Source organism: Dermacentor variabilis, chromosome 11 (genome assembly GCF_050947875.1).
Source record: "Dermacentor variabilis isolate Ectoservices chromosome 11, ASM5094787v1, whole genome shotgun sequence".
In the NCBI taxonomy this organism is placed as follows: domain Eukaryota; kingdom Metazoa; phylum Arthropoda; class Arachnida; order Ixodida; family Ixodidae; genus Dermacentor; species Dermacentor variabilis.
The window spans coordinates 126,167,926-126,173,425 of NC_134578.1; the positions used below are offsets into that span (position 1 = coordinate 126,167,926).

Below are 5,500 nucleotides of genomic sequence, written 5' to 3' on the forward strand. Positions count from 1 at the left end.
CCGAAATTTTCACATCCGCCATTGGGAATATAATTAGTATCCGTTGTAAAAAAAAGAAAAGGGATCAGATTTCAAGTGATCATTGAAAGTGGCCGCGATTTTTCGGGGCATGTCCTGATGAAATAATTTCACTTCAGTTCATTGGTTCAATTGCATTTGATGGCTCCTTGCAGCATGTTTAGATTTCATCTTTTTCAGTATTCTTAGCACTCTCATTGTAGCCTGCGCATTTTTCGGTTGTTGTGAGTTATCCATTCCTGAATGACGTTTTTCTTTTCCTTAAAGCTAGCCGTAGAACAAGCGCTTTCTATCTAATCATTACAATAAGAATCCAGCATCATCGGCGGGATTAAAGTTCGGGAACTGGCGATTTTTAATGCCGCGATCACGAAGGTTAACAGCATGTTCATACAAGGGGTGACGTGACGCAAGGCGTGATTTTTCAGCATACCAGTCACGATATCTAATCGAATCTAAGATTGAAATGGCGTTCTTAATTAGTTTGGTTCCAGATAGAACAAACAGAAATAAAAAAAAGGTTGTCTTTGATTGCCATTCAAATCTTAAGACCGCGTGTGGGAAATGTTCCGGCTTACATTCGGCAAATCAAAATGAACGGCTAAAATTAGTCTATCCCATTAGGTTTCATGCGGGAGATCACGTCAAAGGCAGCCATTCTTCTTTACATGGTTTCTCTCTTTTGCGCTGTCATTTGCGCACGCGAATTTCTTCGTACGGGAATTTTATGAAGCGAAGGCAGCTACAGACCATTTTCATTGTTTAGTTCATGTTCGTAGGCGCAAATTTTCAAACCTAGTGCTTGGAGGAACATTTCGGCTGCTCTAGAAGGGCATGACAGTGCCCGCTCTTTCATTTCTCCAATCGCTCGCAAACACATTGCATTGCTAGTCTACAGCGGCAATACAAAGTGACGTTTCACCATGCACGTCGAAGTTGATTACCAGTACCGCGCCAGCGTCGACTGGCCGCCGAAGCGACGAGCTCAGCAGCGTATGCGCAAGGCCCAACACCACCCCAACCGAGCTTCCCTGCTTATCGGAGAGAGCAAGTGCGCGTGAACACGGGCGCGTCTGAGTATCTGAGCTTAAAAAAAAAAAGTGTGCCCGAGACATTGACAAAGACAAGTGGTCGCGGTCGCTCTGAATCTTATCGTATTATAGAAAATGTGGGATGGCGGCGCTTCCTCGAGGATCAAAACGTACAATCGTTGAACTAGCGCTCCCGGCGTCAAGTGGAGTGCATCCTTCTTCTTGGAACGGTTTGCAATTGACTGCTTGAATGTGCCGACCACGCGTCACGGGTCGCGTATAGAGCCAACCGTTGGCAAGAACGCGTCTAGCGTAGCAGCAGAACCGATCGCGGTTGCGATAACCCATCGCTGGTAGCGAAAAAAAAGAAACACACCCACACGCAGTTTGTAGCAATAACCGCACACACCAATGTGGTTGTAAATGTAGCTTCGCAGGTCACAATAGAAGGGCATTGAAACTTTCTCATAACGCACACCGCTGTGGTCCACAAAGAACAAAGCGCACAAAATAGATCTGATACAGCCACAATGCATTATTTCGTGTTTTCACTATATCATAACTTTCGTGTGCATGCTAGGGCCACGCAGGCCAGGAGTGAAGGGCAAGAAAAAAAAATGATACGCGATCCTAAGCTTTGACTTGGCTGCTGTGGCACTCACATTTATGTTCTCTAGACGAACGCAATGCACAAACTGAACTCGAATTTCTAATAATGGAAATTCGTATTTGGCGACTTGGTTGTATTTTTGGCTATTTGCGTTTTTCGCCCGTGCATGCGCTTCACTGCGCTACTCTTTGCCCCTTCAACGCGGCTTCACTGCCCTACGGGTGTGTTCTGCGTTAAGCCAAACCTACAGGCAAAAAGCCTGGGCGCCGCCATCTTGTTGAGAGCGGCGCCGGGGACACAATCGCGCCTAGCACATAGAGTTTCCCCCCAAAACCGAAAAAAAGTAGCCTTACTTAAAAGAGAAAGATGCCACGAGTGCCCCAACGGAAAGCTTTAAGGGTTACCGAAGGGTAATTGAGGGCGATGCAACGAGCTTTGGCAAGAAGGACGATGGGTGTAGCGTCACGAGGTATAGGAATAGAGCAGATTGAGGGGTGGAGCGAGCAAACGCGAGTTAATGACACCTTAGTTTAAACCATGAAAAAAAGAAATGGGCATGCAATGTGGGGGGAAGATGGTCATTAAGTGTTACGGACTCAATTCCAAGAGAAGGGAAGCGTAGCAGGGGGTGGCAGAAAGTTGGGAGGGCAGATTAGAATAGGAAATGTGCAGGGACTACCTGGCGACAATTAGCACGTGACCGGGGTAGTTGGATAATTATTGGAGAGGCCTTTGCCCTGCAGTGGGCGTAGCCAGGAGGATGATGATGAAAAGGTAGCAACAGGTCTTCATAATATACAGGTTGGAAAGCTGGAGCACCTTTGAACCTTTAAATATATTTCGCAAGACGTGGCCACACGACAAGTTTGTTTTCGAGGCGTTCGCTCCCACTGCTGCGAAAATGTGCACACAAAGGCTGCACAGTAGTTGCCAGAAATCGGGCACTCTATTTTTCTTTCATAGGGAATCTTTCTTCCACTAGGGCAGCGGATTTTGGCAGGGCGAGCTTGCGTTGGCGATGTGGTTTACGGATCCAAGCAATAGTGAACTCTAAAATCCAGTGTTGGCTTTGAGCGGGATTCACATTGGTTGCCAAACCCAGGGCTAATCATACACCCCCTCCCCCCTCCCCGTCCTATAGTGGCTCATTACAGCAGACAGAAACATCGGATAAATAACAATTCTATTTCTTAGACATATAATTTGCCGATTCTCCCTCCTGGTTCTTTCTTTTGCTGTCATTGATTTTTCTCGAAGGCCGTAATTAGAAATTTGCTGGTGCGGCTGTCCCATTTCTGCAGCAAGAAGTGCGACGCTACACACAGGTGGAGTGGCCGTTTAATTACTCTCGTGGTCCGCGAACCGGCATCGTTGCGTATGGTATAGGAATGGTGCGTGTGAAGTCAGTGCTCGCTTCGAGCTTGTGTTCTTCATTTTGATTGAATGAAGTCTCACCTAAGTGAGCGGGGGCCGATCCCGGAGGTTGTAGAATACCGGGCCGACCTGCGGCGGAGGTGAAGCAGGCTTCAAGCACTCCGCCAACTTCCAAAAATAGGTTTAATATCGTGGGTCCACATAGAACCCGTATCAGATATTAAGCTGATAAGAACAGATACTACACAAAGAGAAGTTTTTATTGCTAGTAACTTACATGGCACATGCATATGCACACCTTCCATTGTGTAACAGATAGCAAAACATAGATGATATGTACAATGAAAAGAAGGAAAAAAAAACGAACGATGGTCGTATTATTTACAATGGTTCTTCCTGTGTGGAAGTTTTGTTAGCATATGTGCTATGGTACAATCCCTTATCTCAACATTTGCTGTACAGCTCTAGGTACGTTACACAATCGTTAACATGGTATTGTCATTTTCCGACGTGGCTGTTGACTGTGACTTCACTCAAGACCTGTGGCGCAAGGTCCACTCACATGCTAATTGTTCCTTTCCTGCGTAGGCTGTGTGCTTAGACACTTTCCTACATGTGTTGTACCTTATGACATTTATGAATCGACAATGCTCTTCGACTGGAGAGCCTCTTTTTTTTTGGGGGGGGAGGGGTATATTGTATTTTAATACTTCGTCATGGGCGCTATGATCTTATTGCTCTTAACCTTCCAAAACCGGGTGTGCCACCTCCTTAGGAAGTGGTCTACCCCGGTCCTAGATAGTTCATTAGATAATATGATTTTCATCAAATTCCGAATCTGTTTCAAGACCGGATAAAGTGCTTTTTGCGGCTTCCTTTTAAGCTCTGCCAGCCCTCTTCTCTTCCACAGACAATACATAATAATTACTGTTAACAGCTTGTCGAAGCGGTTTTTTTTTCCTATGGTTGCAGAAGTCGACACTTAAAGGTGTTGCATGCAACTTTCCATACTGCTTTCGCTGCTCCGCATTCTTTAAGTGCGCGACTTTGCGTTTCCAACTGTGTACAATTCGGGCAGTGGTCTGTCGCTGTGATTCCAAGGTGTTTCAGCCGTGCTCTGGTTGGTAATACTCCCCATCGTCTCTTCCACTCGAATATTTCGCTCGGTAACACCGTTTTCTTCCACCATGTCCATTTTTCTTTCGCGCTTTTCTTAATTTCCTCTAGTTCGAGTTCCTTTATTGCCATTTCAGCGTTTACTTCCGCTGGTTTGATTTCACTTATTGGGATGTTAGGGCATAGTTCTTGAATGGCTTTGGTGGTATTAATTGCATCCTTATAAAAGCCCATTGGGTGTTCTGCTCGGGGCCCGTACCATTTTTCCGTTGATATCATCCGACCGAACGTGCTGGTCCAATAGTGGATAGCCACTCTGCCTCATATTGTTTGTTGTTTATCAGCATCTCTACTGTCTTGGCTGCTAGTATTCGTGCTGTTTCCCCTACGTTCGGTATCGCCAGTCCCCCTCTCGACTTTGGTAGCCTGAGTATTCTTCGCGGCACAGGCGCCGGTTTCTTACGCCACAGGTAGATCCCGATTAAGGTTTCCAATTATTTCGCCACGAGTCTTGGCATGCGTGCGATTCGTGCCACGTAGAAGGCCGGCGCGCAGATCTTTGATCTAATCACTTCAGCTTTGTTCACCAGGCTTTGCTCTGGATGCGTTGGGTCATCTGCCACCTTCCGTGCTTTGTTCAGGGGTTCAGACCAGCTTTTGGGTGATACCTCGCCTGGCTCGAACCACACCCCTAGTACTTTGACTGCGTCTAACAATTCTATTTCACCTAGCTCCTTTTCGCAAAATGTACCGAATCGGAGCGCTTTGCTTTTTCTTTCATTTACTTTGGCCCCGGATAGTCTTGCGTATTGCTCGAATATTTGTAGTACTGTGCTATAGCTTGCCTCATCTCTTACAAAAAGAGAGATGTCGTCTGCGAAAGCCGAGATTTTTATTTCTGTGCTTCCAGGTAATGGAAATCCCCTTATTCTTTTTTCCTCATTAATCTTTCTCAGAAGTGGATCAAGTGCCACCACGAAAAGACTGGGTGATAGCGCGCACCCTTGGCGGACTCCTTTGGTTACCTTGAAATTTTTGATTACTCTGTCATTAATTAGGATGTCGCTTTGCGAGTCACGGTATAGTGTTTTTATTATGTCTATGAATTGTTGTGGGAAGCCAAAATGCGACATCACATTGAACATGTATTCGTGTCTTATGTTGTCAAAAGCTTTCTCTTGGTCTAGTGTTATAAAGGCCCCTTTGACCTGCTTCGCCTTTGCATATGCCAGGGTGTCGCTTGTGAGGGTTAGCGCAGCGAAAATTGATCTGCCAGGGATCGCTGCTGCCTGGAATTCAGATATAGTAGTCGGCAATATCTTGCCTAGCCTTATTGTGAGGATCGATGTTG

General features: G+C 45.9%; 1 pseudogene; it reads right to left on the reverse strand.

Moving 5' to 3' along the window:
* Window positions 1-3,119: 3,119 nt before the first annotated feature.
* LOC142565009 (U2 spliceosomal RNA) lies at window positions 3,120-3,293 on the reverse strand (annotated as a pseudogene).
* Between the last annotated feature and the right edge of the window lie 2,207 nt (window positions 3,294-5,500).